At 39.7% G+C, this 17102-nt stretch overlaps 1 long non-coding RNA gene across 1 annotated transcript; it reads right to left on the reverse strand.

Annotated features, from left to right (window-relative positions):
* Window positions 1–902: 902 nt before the first annotated feature.
* LOC113356101 lies at window positions 903–1958 on the reverse strand. Its single transcript, XR_003362833.1, has 4 exons — window positions 1807–1958; window positions 1262–1372; window positions 1031–1152; window positions 903–930 (listed from the first exon to the last, which is right to left on the reverse strand). It is a non-coding gene; the product is annotated as an uncharacterized LOC113356101 (long non-coding RNA).
* Window positions 1959–17102: the final 15144 nt, after the last annotated feature.

Below are 17102 nucleotides of genomic sequence, written 5' to 3' on the forward strand. Positions count from 1 at the left end.
CTATGAACTCGGAAAGCATGATTTAATCGAAGTATCACGAGTGGTAGCAGCGTAAGTTCTAGCATTTGCTAATGGAATCAAATGAGACAGCACTAGTGACGAGAAATGGAGGGCTCAAAACTCATTGATAAGCTAGTAGTCGTTCAAAAAGCAACCAAGGGGGATTCAAATACCCTCGTCAGTCTTCCTTTAAACTATCTTATCATAGGCTTAACCATGTAGGGTTAACAAAGGGCCAGTTAAACAAGTTTAAATCATAATAACTTCCGCACACACAGTGCCAGTTGAAGAGCTAGCTTACAAATTATAGATACATCGGTAACTCAGCGGAGTGAGAGACCTTGTTTTTCTGGTTGGTACAGAAATGAAGTCACTTCGGCCACCATAAGTTCGACAACAGGAATTAAATTCAAATACTAAGAAACATATACAGAACACTCGGAAGTTCTTAACGCCTCAACTTAAATAATACTTAGTCCCCCACAGAAGTAACAGAAGGAAGCACCTGAATCGTTATTTGATCAAGATAACGATCTGCACCTAACCAACACAAGCCAAAAAATGGCACACCATTAAAGAAGAGTTAATAATAGGTAATAAGTTGCACAAAAACTGACTCAGGACAAGACCATCGCCATTTCCAGAAAGAAACAACGTGAAAATCTGCTTCCTTGACTGCATAGCATATGTTGCAGAAAAGCATTCACAAACTCGTAGCTACTTGGACTCTTAGATATAGAAATTTTTGGTGTTTGATAATTTGGCAGAAGAATTAGAAACTATCAGGCAAAAGTGGAAGTAGAAAACAGAAGAACAGAACTTGCCTTATTTAGAAAGCTTTATGTACCCTTCTGTTCCAAGTACTGCGAGCAAAAGAGCACACATGGTTTTCGTAATTTTTGGAGTGTAAGTCAGTCCTTGTTGTCGCTTCTGAGGAAGATAATATTCACAAGTTAACTAGAGTTGATTGATAAAGAGGCCAACAGATTACAATAACAGTCTGACAAAAATATGACTCGCAAAAGATTACCCATAAGATTTTGTATTCATGGTGTAGATAGTCGACAGTCCTCTCGAGACGGTGTATGGCTTGATTGACGTGTTGTGCTCCTGCCTCAAACTTGGGTTGTCAAATATGTGGATGGACCGTTCCTTGTAGATAAAATAAGCCGCAATCACACAGAAATTGAGATCATGCTAACAAAAACCATACTTACATTCAACTATGAAAGAGATTTAATTAAAGATTTATGAAATGAACCTTAATCTGAGACACTTCCTTTGCAAATTTCCGGAGGTGTGGTGGAATTGTTTCTTTTGATTTCTGACCTATACCCATTAAGAATTTTCCCAATGCCATTACTATACTCGTCTGTTAAACAAACGAATGAGAAAAAAAAGTTAATTTTCACACAATTGTTCAAAATTAGATAAGTCTAGTTATTAACAAGGAAGACCGCGACAATACGATAGTCCCCAAATATGGTTTCAACAAGTTGCTTAAAGGATTTGATCGCTGACTCCGTGGAAAGGAAACAAAAAAAAAAACTCATCAAAGTTAGTTTCAATAGATTGATACAGACCATGGATCCATTGAGGAAAAAAATTGAATCCATGGAGGAAAAAAAAATCCCTAATTCATAAACCCTAGTTCCATAACACAGAACACCAGAGACACTTTATAAATCAAAAATACCACAGAACACCAGAGACACTTGGTACATCAAATAACAAATCAGATATAACAGAACCTGATTCGGGAGAGCAGAAGCGAAAGAAATCACTTAAAAGATCTTGTATTAGTACCTGGTTGGGGTCGAACGGGAGAGTTTTCCGGAGAGAGAGTTTCTCACTTTCCTTCACCTTCAGTGGGGGTAAAAGAATATGTCTTACGAGACCTCCTCATATAGGGCTTCTCAAAACAATAGAGGGGCTTATCAAGGATTCCTAACGACTAGTTAGGGCGATTCCTATCGCAATGGTTAAATTCATTTTTTTTGAATCCTATTATTGGGGGTTATAGGGTCAAGGTCTTTTGACCATCGCAATGGTTAAATTTATTTTTTTTGAACCCTATTATTGGGGCTTAGAGGGTCAAGGTGTTTTGACCATTTTGGGGATTCTATTTCTTTGGGGAGGCAAAAATCAGATGGGGGAGATTCAAGTCATTTGAAAGTCTGATTTACCCTCTCTTCTAAATAAACATAATCTTAATTCAAACCCTCTTCGCATTCATTTTCTCTATTCTCCTTCATCTTCTCAAAAAACTCTCTAAAATCTAATTCAAAAACTTTTGTTCTCCATTGATTCTCAAGATGGCAGCAAGATCCAGAGTGACAAGATCCGAACGATTGAACCCTGATTCCGAAACATGGCAAGTTATTGATGTTCCTTTTAATGGAGATGTGGCGAACCAATCTCTCCAAATACAAAATCCCTGTGTGATGAACCAATCGGTTCAAACACCTGCAAATCCTCCAGAAATGCCTCCTACAAGGTAAGAATCGAAAAACCCACAAGTTATTTTATCATTAGATTGAAAAATAAGTTCGATTGATGACTTTAGGGTATTTCAAAATTCATTTCTGAAGGGTTTACGGCTGGGATATCATATCGTCCTGGCCGTAATTTTAACTTAACGGTTGGGACATCATGAACTCCCATCCGTTAACCTCGTAAACGGTTAGGAAATTTTGATATCCCAACCGTTATACATTTACATGGATGGGACTTCCCAACCGTAAGAATCCCTGTGTTAGCTGATTTTTTTCATAATTGAGTGTTTTCGGTTAGAAAGTTCCTGACCGTAACCAGTAGTTCTTGACCGTTATCCATGTTTCTTATCCGATTTACTAGATTACGGTTAGGTATGGGTAAACTTCCCGGCCGTAATCGTGTAAAAGGCTAGGTCGTGTACATTGTTTATAGTCGAGACCATGTTTACTGTTAGGATGTCCCAGTTATCCCAGCCGCTAGTGTTTACCACGGATGGGCTTTTGTTAGTTTCCAACCATAATTGTATAACTTTGATTTGTTTTTCACCATTTTTAGGAACCCTAAAAAGGAAAAAGAAGCCCAGGAGCTTCCAATGTGTGTCATTGCTACGATGATGGTTAAGCGAGCCAAGTGGATAGCCATGGGACTGCGACGTAACCTTGAGGAGGTCTTATATTTGGATTGCGACCAACAAAAAACACTGCTTCACAGGCTTCAGGAGTTACATAATCCAATGAGGGATGATCTATATACTGACGAATAAATTGATGATTGGACTAGTCTTTCCCAAACTCCCCTAAGTTCTTCTTCATCATCTTCTGACAATGTTCCCAAGAATATTGGTCGTGCTGAATAAGTGGTTTATGTACTTGTTTAAGACTTTGTTTTAGTATGTTCATCTTCTTAGCTTTTATCATTCAAGACTTTTTTTTTGATATATTTGCGTTGATTTAACTTGTTTTCAGTAATTGGATATTAATGTACCTTGAATGAATGCATACTAGTGTTTTAATTATCTAGCCGAGAACACAATTTACTAACAATCCAGAATAACAAACGGCTGGGATAACCAACCGTGAATTAGTGACACGGCTAGGATTACTAGCCGTATATTAGTTTACGGCCAGCAATATCAGCGGTACACTTGACCGTTCCCAGAAATACGGGCGGGATTCCCATCCTTAATTATGGGAAAAAAATTAAAACACCAGTTCATTTAGCATTACGGGTTGAATTCCCAGCCGTAATTCTGTGAATTGGTAATCACGGTTGAGTTTTCAGGCCGTAACTTATTTAACGGTGAGGTTTTTCAGCCGTTTTTTTTTTTGTAAACGGTCAGATATTCCCAGCCGTTTAGACTAAACGACTAGGTCGTGTTTGCGTAAAACCTGGCCATAATGAGTGAATGATTCAAAATTTGTTTTTTTAACATGTGATAAAACTAGATTAAAATGGTCATCATTTATAATGAGTGATTCAAAAAACAAGAACATTCAAAAGGACTAGTATGCATCAAAATACAAAGGACGACCCTTCAAAATAACATTGTTATCATATTATCACTAACCTTGACACCACATTTACTCATAGTCATCATCATCGGAAGTCTCATAGTCATCATCATCGGAACTCATTAGTACACTAGGCGCATCCCTAGACCTCTGCAATGCTGTCCAGGAAACCTAACCGCGCCGACAATATTAAATGCTACCCATGCACGTAGAAAAAACCTGGTCGTAATTGAATAGTTACGGCCAGGAACCTTTCATCGTCCCATCTGTAATACGTCGTAACGGCTGGGAGTTTTCATGAATTGTGAGCCGTATAACATATTTACGGTCAGGAATTCATTGTTTCCAAGACGTTATTGTACCTGGCGGCTGGAAACCTAGAGTTTTCGGAAGGAAAAAATCGAAACTTCTAGCCACTATGAGCTTAAGAACTGAAACCGGAGCTAGAATAGAGGTATACCTGGTAATCTTGAGCATTGGGTTCTTCGATTTATTCTTCTTCTTGGGTTGGTCCTTCGAAATCATAGTAAGGTTCATAGGGGTTATTTTGAGTTTGAGAAAAAATTTCATGATTTTCTGAAAAATCAGCAAAGAACTGATCGTTGTTGATGGGTAATAATATGTTATCATATTTTGAAGATGAAGGGTCACCTACATCAAAAGTTTTGCTTGAATCACTCATTTTCTCCAATTTTTTTTCTTTTTCTTCTTCTTCTTCTTCTTCTCTTCCCTCTGATTATCTTTTTTTTTTTGATTTTCAGTTTCATCACTTCACTTAAAGAGATGAATTAGTCTTAGTTCATAATCATGATTAATAATGTTAATCAGGTTTTATTATCTAAAATCATATGGGGTCATATTAGTCTTTATAGAAATATATAATGGGGGGTGTCCCAGTTGATATTTGGTGACCCTAGAAAGCCCCAAAAAAGCTTGACTCTTTAAGCCCCAATAGTAGAGTTCTTTTTTTTTTATTGAGTCCGGTGGATGGTCAAATTGGCTTTTCCACTATGGTAAAACACTGGACGTTAGATAACTAAGTACTGCTTGATCCATTATTTATCTGACAGTTTAATCCTTTTTCTAATCATATTTTAATCTTCTTTATTTTGACAACATTTTTCTTTCAAATCTTGTTCGGAGAAAAACATTGCCAACATATTGTAACTATTCAAAAATGTCAAAAAAAAAAACTACGTGTATAGAACCAGTCTATTATTCTGAAACCGGGGGATTAGTAACTCGCAAAAAATCATGATGTAGTGATCTAATGATTTTTAATCCGTGACGTTCGTCCCAAACAATTCACCATCTTCGATCCTACGGCCAGATTACCAGCGACTCCAATTACTGAGAATGGTTTTGCAACGTTCGATGAATGTTGTTGTCTAAGACTACACATAAGAAAAGGGATTGAAGAAAAAATTGGTTGATTAGTGGTGGTGGTGGTTAGCAGTGTATGTTTACTGATTCCAACACCTAGTCACTTGCCAACAACACCACCAATCATTCTGTATTAAAAACAAATAAATTTTTTGATGTAACTGTTCCAACTTAAGCACTGGGCTTATCTAGGATTCCTAGTGACTAGTTAGTTGGTTAAGGGGTATTCATTTTTTTCTTTTTCAAAGACAAACGAAATATATTACAGAGATAACTAATTAGACCCGAAACGGTTTAGCAGCGATAGATTCAGGAGGATGATTATGCTATTTTTGATTTACATTGTTTTTCCTGGAAAATTTAGTTGAAAGAGTCTGTTGCTCTATTATGATTTGTGTACAAAAAAAATTCAAAATTGTCGAATGCCAATTTTATAATCATTTACATTTACATAAGAAAACTTTTTCCAATTTATTGAAGTGGATGCACCCTTCACTGCTTGAACCAAGGAAAGATTGTCTGAATTGTTTGAGATGAAAAAGATATTTTGCAACTGTAGTTGAGAAACCCCACTCTATTGATGTTAATAGAGCTTTAACTTCTGCTTCTGTTGTGGAATCTGCATTGGTGATCCAACATCTAGCTGCTGCAAAGTCTCCACTGAGTCTGAGAAGGATGAGTCCACAACCTAGAAAGTTTGAAGTTTTACCCAGAGAAGCATTAGTAAACATTAACATACAGTCATTATGTAGGGTCATTAAGAACTGATGAAAATCAAAATGCACATTGTTGAAGGGTGAATATGATTTTGGTTCTACAATTCCTAGACACAACACAATCAATTTTCAAGAGGAGAGAGAGAGAAAGAGAGAAAAAGATCCCCCTTTCTATTGTACTGTATGCCTCCTTTTATAGATTTTCTCAAAAGCCCTTCATTTCATGACATCATGCCACATATCCTAAACCTCTTTAATTACCACTAATGTCACTCCTTGTCTAGTACAAACCTTCTCCTTTTCCATTAATTCCCTTATTATCATTTTCATCTTATGGATACCTTCTAGTGGGCCCAAGTCCTTCATGTTTCATGTTGGATTTGTCTCCCCTTTAGGGACTCCCTAGCCCTACAAAGGGTAATTATTTTCATGTATCGACATTAGTCTCATGACTATTGGGTTAATTATCAAATAACCCGATAGTCATATTTCATTCCATTCTAGCGCCCCTTGTATTGTCTTCTCGATTTGAGTCCACAGTCCGCAAGTTCGAGGAATTTATGAAATGAGATAGTTTTTTGCAAGAAATTTTCCTCATGCGCGTGGTTGTTTGGATAGGAATTTTCAAAGAATTTTGCATGGAATGACTGAACATTTTCTTTGATCTTTGGATTGTATTACCAGCACGATTTGAGGGTCTCAGTGCAAGTGTGATAAAGACATAGCGTAGACTTTACATATCCCCACTCTTTTCTTCTCTAACTGTTCCGCGTGGTTGGGGATGTCTTTAGCTTGTATCCCCGTCTTACCTTCAGGACGAACTGGCGCGTCTATTGATGTTGAGAAAGGAAGTGGGTATGGTATGGACTCTATGACTGATTCGTCAAGACAAAGCGCGTAACAAATATGATGAACATGAAAACGCTCTTTCATTCGCACATGGGGAACTAGCTAAAGACAAAATTATACATGATATCCCCAAGTTGGTAGCACGTATCATGCCTCGATGAGGGGTATGGGGCGTGCGGTTAAACGCGCCTATTCCCCCTGATTTTTGTATAGGATGGGCTAGGGCATGTGGTTAAACACGCCTATTCCCTTTTTTTTTGATTTGTGGAGGATGGGCTAGGGCGTGCGATTAAACGCGCATATCCCCCTTCTTTTTTGTGGAGGATGAGCTAGGGAGTATGGGTTTTAAACACGCCTATTCCCCCCCCCCCCCCCCCCACCCACCCTCCCCACCCAACACCCACCCCCATACTTTTGTGGAGGATGGGCTAGGGCATGTAGTTAAACGCGCCTATTCCCCCTTTTTTTGTGGAGGACGGGCTAGGGCGTGCGGTGAAACGCGCCTATTCCCCCTTTTTTTTGTGGAGGATGGGCTAGGGCGTGCGGTTACAAGCGCCAATTCCCCCTTCTTTTTTTGTGGAGGATGGGCTAGAGCGTGTGGTTTAACGCGCCTACTCCCCCTCTTCTTTTTCGTTGGAGAGACGTTGCGTGGGGATATGAAAACATACAAGTTGTGGATCAGATGTGCGGATAAACCCGTTTCCTTTTTTTTTTGTTGATCTGTGGCCGATCAGATGCGCGGAGAAACCCGTCGCCCATTTTTTATATCTGTGTCCGATCGGGTGCGCAGAGCAACCCGTCGCATTTTTTTTGTATATTTGTAGTCGATCGGATGCAAGGGGCAACCCGTCGCCTTTTTTGTACATCTGTGGCCGATCGGATGCGCGGAGCAACCCGTCACATTTTCTATTGTCAACCGACCGGTGCCTTTGGCATCCCGTAACCTCTTTGTAATCGTTGACCGACCGGGCGCCTTTGGCATTCCGTAGCCTCTTTGTAATCGTTGGCGACCGGGCGCCTTTGGCATTCCCGTAGCCTCTTTATAATCGTCGGTCGACCGGGCACCTTTTGTCATTCCCGTAGCCTATTTATAATCATTGGCCGACCAGGCGTTTTTAACATTTCTTGTAAATTTATATTTGTTCAAGCGGCCTTTATGGACCCTTGTTAGCATGGTGCGGGAAGCACATTACTAGATTTTTTTTTTAAGATGATACGGTATTGATGGAAAAAAATTAATCACGTGACAAACCTATACATTCGAAGAGGTGGCATATCATAAAGCGCAGAACATTCAAGTATACTAGCTTAGACTTTCATGCTTTTAATTGAAAAATATATGGGATGAACGTGAAAATTCCTAACAGATGAATGGTTGACGCTTTTTTAATCATGCGTGTATACAATAGGCAATGATGAAAATAATATAAAGCAACATGTGAAGTCCGCGATTATGAAAGATGTTTACGGTTTACACAAGGCATAAACTACCCACATGAACAGGCGAGTATACTTTAAGAGCAATGAACAGGAGGCAGATGTCTCTTAATGTTTAGACGGCTTATATACCAAGTATTCACATGGGAAGTTCAAGTGGTGTTATGCGGGTATTTGAAGGCAATAGAAAATTGAAAACGAAGAAGAATTCTTATTAGTTTTCATATGTTGTGGATTTAGTGCACAAACCTTGATCAAATAGGATCCAACTAGAATCGATTTGTCTTTGATTGATCTGATTGATTAGTTCTATGAGATCGACATTCTCTATATTTCTCTTTGAGATCTATATTGATTGAGTGCAAATCTATACTTGACTATTTCGGTAGTTATAGTTAAATTGATCTAACCAGATGAAGGAGTTTGTTAGATTAAACATAAGAGCCTTTGTCAACGACTCATCTATATCATGTAGAAAGATTGATTATAGTGGTTACCAAACAGATTTTTCCTTTGTTGTTTGGAATACGATCCAAAGGACTTGCTATTCACGTGCATGGTATGCCATTGGCACGGTGGTGCGGATGGCATGGTTGGCATTCCTTTGGCGTGGAGACGTGGCTGGCATGGCATGGTTGGCATGCCTTTGGCGCGGAGACGTGGATGGCATGGCATGCCATCGACACGAATGGTGCGGCTGGCATGGTTGGCATGCCTTTGGCGCGGAGATGATGCTAGTCAACACTGAGGGATCTGACGTGGAGCATAACACACACACACATATATATATATATATATATATATAAAGGTACCCTGGGTAAATTTCACATAGACATACTGACCGACTCATTAAATGCGCTAGTGGGGATATTAGTACTCAAGCTCAGTTTCCTTACAGAGTGACGTCACGTCAGGCCTAGGTTTTACGATTTTAACCCTAAGCTAAAAATGGTGTGAAAATGGGGAGCACACAAAACACTTGCAAGTATACAAGGTCAAGATTTATAATATAGTGATGAGTGGGGGTTTGTCCACAGGGAGAGGAGCATACAAGAAGTCTTCCTAGCTAAAGTGTGTAGTGAGCTAAGGGCAGTGAAGGGTGACAGTGACAAGTTTCTAGAGTAGAAGTGAAACAAAGGCAGCAGCCTAAGGCAAGGGTATTGGGCAATAGTGACTGACAAAGAGAAAAGTGCAGAATTGTGTGAAGTAACTAAGGCAATTGAATCCACCTTGTGCCCTAATCAAGCAATGCAATCTAGGTTTAGTTGGAGTTCCTAAGCATACATCTAGAATGAGATGAAAATCAGCTTGCTCACTGATATGCCCCTAGAATTGATTGTCTTTTGACAGCACAATCAATCACAGGCATGCCAGAGCACTGAGTACTTCTCATTGCTCAAGCAAACAGGCAATAAGAACACTATCCTAACCATGCATCATCCAACAGTGCACTAGGCTTCATCAGAGCCTTAGTTGCAGTGAATTAGCTCATGCTAGACATGAGTATAACTAAAGCATTCATACAACAAACTGAATTCAAATGCAACAGATAAACAGGATACACACATACACACTATCAACTGTTGCTAAGACAGAAATTAAAAAAAATGAGAATTGATTCAATAATTTGTTCACTGGCTAGCCCAGAGATATACACAGTCAGTTTCACACACACCACATAATACCAATTTATACCCCCCAATTATCAGTTTAGGGTTCACAGCCCCTTTTCCCCAAAAACAGAAAATCAGGTAAATTTGGTTTACCTAATTTTGATGAGATACTCGCTCCATCTCGTCGACCCACTCTCCAATTACTTCTTCTCGTTCATCTCCTGCTCCAATTGCTGCTCTAACATCAACTTATATCTTCAATTTCTCACCTAGGGTTTCAGTGATGAGAGATGAGAAATTGAGGAGATTAGTTGATGAAAAAGAGGTAAAACGTGATAGTGATGATGGGTTTTTGGTTATAGGTAGAGTAGAGTGATTTGGTGGCGTAGATGGTGGAGTGATTTGGGGAGAAGATGGTGGTGATGGAGACGGACATGGTGGTACTGTTGCAGAGAGAGGGGGGGGGAAAGATGGTGTCGATGGGGTTTGAGGAAGGGTGTGTTTGGCAATGGGTATAGGTATTAGGTACTAGGGTGTTGAGCAAGTGTAGAGGATTTTGATGTTTCGCGAAGCTGGACCGATGGATGGGAAGATGGTAGGTGGATCTGACGGCGATGCGGAGGCAGGCGATGAGCGACCGTCGGATGAAGAGATGTAGCAAAACGAACGACCCAAGATGGAGATGGGCGTTGTGATGTAAAGCGGGGGCTTCGGAGTTTGATGTGCGATGATGGAGCGACCGTAGGATGCTGAAATGCTTCGATCTGACGGCTGAAATCCGAGACGGGCTTGGATATAGAAAATGGGCTTGGGTAAGGGTTTTGGGCCTTGGGAAATCTTGAGCCCACTTCTTCTTTAAGGACAAATTTCTTCTTCTTGAGCCCATTTCCAGCTTTTTGGACGTGCGCTCCTTTCTTTGCGGCTTCCTTGCGTAATTTCTCCCGGCTTTTCACCACTTTTCTGCTCTTTTTGCTCCGCAACTCATCCAATCTTTATTTATTACCTAAAAATGCAAAATTAAGTAAGAAAAATATTTATTCTTGAAAACAATGAAAATACAGAATATGGGATAAAATGTAGAATTAATGCACAAAAGATGAGTTAAAATGCCAACAAAAAGGGATAAATATATACAATATTAGGCACTCATCAAATACCCCCAAACCTGAATTTTACTTGTCCTCAAGTAAAACAAAACTAAGGAAATCCTAACTATACCACTGTCGCTGGTCTCTCGAATGCATTTAGCGTATGCACTAAGCCTTTTAAACCACTAAGTGTCCCTAGTGGACGAGTTGAAGTCTCGTGAAGGTTTGCTTAGAACGTACCTACAAAGTTCTAGGTCAAAATATAAGCTCAGATTCCATCAAATGTGACATGTGCAAAACAGTTAAGCTCACAGCAAAATGGAGATGTCAATCTAGCTATCGAAGGCACAATCCTAGCACTGATAACAAAAAAAGACATGTGATAAGAGTGTAAAGTGTATCTACACATGTGTAAAGAAAGATCTGAAGTTATGACTACTAATCACCAAGAGATAGTTTCTCAGGCTAAGAACTGAGGTCGAAATCTAGCTAGCTGTCCGGACTTTACGAGAATTGTGAATGAGTTGGAGGTATTTCACAATTACTCGCGTTGTACATCAATGGCATACACCCTCCTTGCTTATTACAATGAAACAACAAAATGACTATTTACATGACTCTTATTTACATTGACTATCTCTTTTATTTTTGGAACAAGAGAGATGGAATTGATAAATACTTGATTTTTTTTTTTTTTTTTTTTTCTGATATATACTTTTTTTTTTTTTTTTTTTTTTTTTTTTGAAAGGAAACACTTTTGATACATATACAAAAGGAAACAAAAGATTACATGACACTTTGCAAGAGGTAGCCCTTTTTGATGCACCCAGTTAAATTCGATGGTTGTCTTTCTTAATGTAACCTCCACCTTCTATCCCAACCAACCAAAGAACAAGCTAGTCAAGTTTCGTTCAGTATTCTAAAGTGATTGGCAATCGTAACTTCCTATCAAACACCTTGAAGATCGAGGCCATACATGTATTGGTAGATCGTGCGCGTGCAAATTTCTTATCACTATGTGAATTGTGCTAGAATCAGGGTGCCTAAATATCTAGACTAAGACTCCTAATAAAATACATATTTGCACAAGAGTCAACATTTCAAGGTAAATGAGCTCCATTTTTATGATTTTTTTTTTTTAATTTTTTTAATTTTGATTTTTTAATTTTTTTTTGTTTTTCAATTTTTTCAAAAAAAGGAGTTCGTTTTCAATTATGGCAATTATCATGGTATCTACTCTATACCCCCAAACCTAAACTAAACATTGTCCTCAATGTTTCAAAATATGGAAAGAATTATAAAACAATATATGAAGAGGAACATGCTGAGTAGAGTAAAAGGAGAGAGAATACCCGATTGTACGGCGGCTCGATTAAAACTCCGTTATTCAAGGCAAAAATCCATCATATTAGGAGTCACAATGGATGAGCACAAAATATACACAAAGGAAATTTAACTAACACATTATCTACAAGAAAATTTGGTTTTTAATGGGATTGGACTTTTTGGAAAAATTTGGTTTTGTTGGGAAAAGACAAATTTTGGTTTTTAGGGAAAGATTTGGAAAACTTTTTGGTTATTTAGGGAAAGAGTGGACCAGTTTAGTCCACATAGACTGGGGTCCTCCAGGTTGGTTGTTTCAATGTCGGGTGGAAATGGCTCAAGGAATGGCTTTAATCTCTGCCCGTTGACTTTGAAAACGTTCTTGTTGGAGACATCCTCCAGCTCTACAGCTCCATGAGGAAAAACTGTGCGTACTAGGTACGGACCCTTCCATCTGGAACGCAGTTTTCCTGGAAAAAGATGTAATCGGGAGTCATACAGCAAGACTTTCTGACCAGGAGTGAAGGATTTGCGTAGAATACGCTTGTCATGAAATATCTTCATCTTCTGCTTGTACAGCTTGGCACTGTCATAAGCCTCATTTCTCAATTCTTCCAACTCGTTGAGTTGAAGTTTCCTTGAATTCCAGCTTCGTCCAGAGAAAAGTTCAGCTCTTTGATTGCCCAGTAGGCACGATGTTCTAATTCCACAGGTAGATGGCACGGCTTTCCATACACTAGACGATAGGGGGACATGCCAATTGGTGTCTTATAAGCTGTTCTATAGGCCCACAAAGCATCATTCAATCTCAATGACCAATCTTTCCTGGACGGGTTGACCGTCTTCTCCAGAATGTGCTTAATTTCCCTATTAGACACTTCCACTTGTCCACTAGTCTGAGGGTGGTACGGAGTAGCAACCTTGTGAGTTATGCCATACTTGCGTACTAAAGACTCAAAGTACTTGTTACGAAAATGTGAACCGCCGTCACTGATGATAGCTCTAGGGGTACCAAAACGTGCAAATATGTTTCCTTTAGAAATGAAAGTACCACCTTGTGGTCATTTGTTCTGGTTGCTATGGCTTCTACCCACTTAGAAACGTAATCAACTGCGACTAGGATGTACAACTTGCTGTCAGACATGGGAAATGGACCCATGAAGTCTATCCCCCAAACATCAAAAATCTCCACAATCAAAATGGGGTTCAATGGCATCATGTTTCTCCTCGAAATGCTTCCTAGCTTTTGACAGCGTTCACAAGCAACACAATAATCATGGCAATCCTTGAACAATGATGGCCAATAGAATCCACACTGCAAGATCTTTGCAGCGGTTTTCTTGGCACTGAAATGGCCTCCACATGCTTGGTCATGACAGAAAGATATCACATCTTTCTGTTCAGTGTTGGGGACACATCTCCTAATGATTTGGTCTGGCAGTACTTAAACAAATATGGGTCATCCCAAAGGAAATGTTTGACTTCAGCCAGGAATTTAGAGCGGTCTTGTCTCGACCAACGTGAGGGCATCCTACCTGTAGCGAGGTAGTTAACAATATCAGCAAACCAAGGAAGGTCTGAGATAGACATCAGCTGTTCATCTGGGAATGATTCTCTAATCAGCTCACATTCATCAATAGACTCTAAAGTTAATCTAGACAAATGATCAGCAACCACATTCTCACAACCTTTCTTATCACGGATTTCGAGATCGAATTCCTGTAATAAGAGTATCCATCGAATAAGGCGAGCTTTAGCATCCTTCTTGGAAAGAAGATACTTCAAAGCCGCATGGTCTGTGTATATGATGATCTTAGACCCTATCAGATAAGATCTAAACTTGTCTAATGCGAAAACGACGGCAAGCAATTCCTTCTCGGTAGTTGAATAATTGAGTTGGGCATCATTAAGGGTTTTGCTAGCATAGTATATCACATATGGTAGTCTATCAACTCGCTGTCCTAAAACAGCACCAACAGCATAATCAGAGGCATCACACATAAGTTCGAACGGAAGCTTCCAATCGGGTGGTCGGACTATAGGAGCGGTGGTGAGAAGGGTTTTTAATTCCTCCCATGCCTTCACACAAGCATCATCGAAATTGAAGGCAACATCTTTGGAGAGAAGACTGCACAGAGGTCTGGAGATTTTGCTGAAATCTTTGATGAATCGCCGGTAAAAACCAGCATGACCTAGAAATGATCTGATCTCCTTCACAGAGCAAGGTTGTGGTAGATGTTGAATGAGGTCAACTTTAGCTTTATCCACTTCAATTCCTTTTCTGAGATGATGTGTCCTAGAACTATTCCTGAATTCACCATAAAATGGCATTTTTCCCAATTTAGAACAAGGTTCTTTTCTTTACATCTGGATATCACGAGGGCAAGATGCTTCAAACATTCGTCAAACGAGGAACCAAAAACAGAGAAATCATCCATAAAGATCTCGAGAAAACTATCTATCATGTCAGAAAAAATGCTCATCATGCAACGCTGAAAAGTAGCAGGTGCATTACACAACCCGAAGGGCATACGTCTATAAGCAAACGTCCCAAATGGACACGTGAATGTAGTTTTTTCCTGATCTTCTGGAGCAATGTGAATTTGGTTATAACCGGAAAAGCCATCTAGAAAACAGTAGTGACTGTGTCCAGACACACGTTCTAGCATTTGGTCAATGAAAGGGAGCGGGAAGTGATCCTTCCTTGTTACTGTGTTCAACTTCCTGTAGTCGATGCATACTCGCCATCCTGTGGTTGTACGAGTAGGGACTAATTCATTCTTGTCGTTCTGAACTACAGTAATGCCTGACTTCTTAGGCACAACTTGAATGGGACTAACCCATTTGCTATCGGGAATTGGGTATATGATACCCGCATCAAGTAGTTTCAGGATCTCTCCTTTGACTACATCTCTCATGTTAGGATTAAGTCTCCTTTGCATTTCCCTCGATGGTTTGGCATTCTCTTCAAGGTTAATGTGGTGCATGCAAATGGTGGGACTAATTCCTTTGAGATCTGAGATGGTCCATCCTAAGGCCTCTTTGTGTTCCTTAAGTACTTCTAAAAAGCTTACTTTCCTGTTCCGTGTCTAAACATGATGAAATAATGACAGGTAAAGTATCAGAAGAACCTAGGAATGCGTACTTCAACGTACTAGGCAATGTTTTCAATTCAAGCTTGGGTGGCTCAACAATGGATGGAATAAGCTTGGAATCAGAGAGTAGGGTGGTTCCACTTCATATTTCCTTTCAGTGACGTCCATTTGAGGTACAGATTCGAGCAGAGATAGGACGTCACTACAGTATGCATCATCATAGGAATCTGGGTTAAAGTTCTCCATACATGCTTGAAAGGGGTCGACGGATAGAATGTTAGTCAACGAATCTTGCATTAATCCTTCAATCATATTAACTTCATGCACATCATCATCATCAAGATTCACAGGTTGTTGACTAATATCGAACACATTCAATTCTACCGTCATGTTACCAAAAGACAGTTTCAACACTCCATTACGACAATTATGATCGCGTTGGACGTAGCCAAGAAAGGACGTCCTAAGATGACAGGAATGTGACAGTCTGGGTTTTGTACAGGTTGAGTGTCTAAGACAATGAAGTCTACGGGAAAATAGAATTTGTCAACCTTGATCAAAACGTCTTCGACACCCACGAGGAATCTTGACAGATCGGTCTGCCAGTTGTAGAGTGATAGATGTTGGTTTCAACTCCCCAAGACCTAACTGCTCATAAACAGAATATGGCAGTAGGTTAACACTTGCACCTAGGTCTAATAACGCTTTATTGACCGTGTGTTCTCCTATAGTGCAAGAAATTGTTGGACATCCTGGATCCCTAAACTTGGGTGGAGTTTTGTTCAGAATGATGGAACTCACCTGCTCAGCTAAGAAAGCACGTTTTTGCACATTGAGCTTGCGCTTTTGAGTACACAAGTCTTTGAGGAATTTGGCATAAGCAGGGATTTGCTTGATTGCTTCAAGAAAAGGAATGTTGATGTTGACTCTCTTGAACAGATCTAACATCTCATTGTAATGGGTACTTTTCTGTTGATAGATCAATCTTTGAGGAAATGGGGCAACAGGAGAATGAGTTGGCAAAGGGACATTCACAGCAGTAGAATTGTCAGATTTTCCAACTTGCTCAGATTCTTTGGTTTTCTGGGGTTGTGGAGACAGCGTGGAATTTGTATCAGATTCATTAGGTTCGCCCACGTTGTTCTCGATGACTTTACCACTTCGGAGGGTGGTAATGGCATGGATTGATCGGTGAGGTTTCAGTGCAGGATGTTGTGCCTGTTTGAAATATCCTCTTTGGATTTTGTTGGGGTTGGCTCGGAAGTTTACCCTTTTCTCTCTCACACATTTGATCCATCTTTTGATCTAGATTTTTCTGACTTTGCATCAAACTCTGGAACATTTCCTCTAGGGTGGATAATCTCTTGTCGGTATTGTGTTGAGGATATGATTGTTGTTGAGAGTTTGATTGTTGTTGAGGGTTTCTCGGGTGTTGATAACCTTGATTGTTCTGATATCCCTGATTGTTTTGATAGCTCTGATTGGGTTGAGATGGTCCTCCCTGAGTGGGTCCTTTTGACCATGAAAAGTTAGGGTGGTTTCTCCATCCTGGATTGTAGGTCTGTGAATAAGGGTTATGCTCTGGTTTTTG

The sequence above is a fragment of the Papaver somniferum genome, chromosome 3, assembly GCF_003573695.1.
Source record: "Papaver somniferum cultivar HN1 chromosome 3, ASM357369v1, whole genome shotgun sequence".
Taxonomy (NCBI): Eukaryota; Viridiplantae; Streptophyta; class Magnoliopsida; order Ranunculales; family Papaveraceae; genus Papaver; species Papaver somniferum.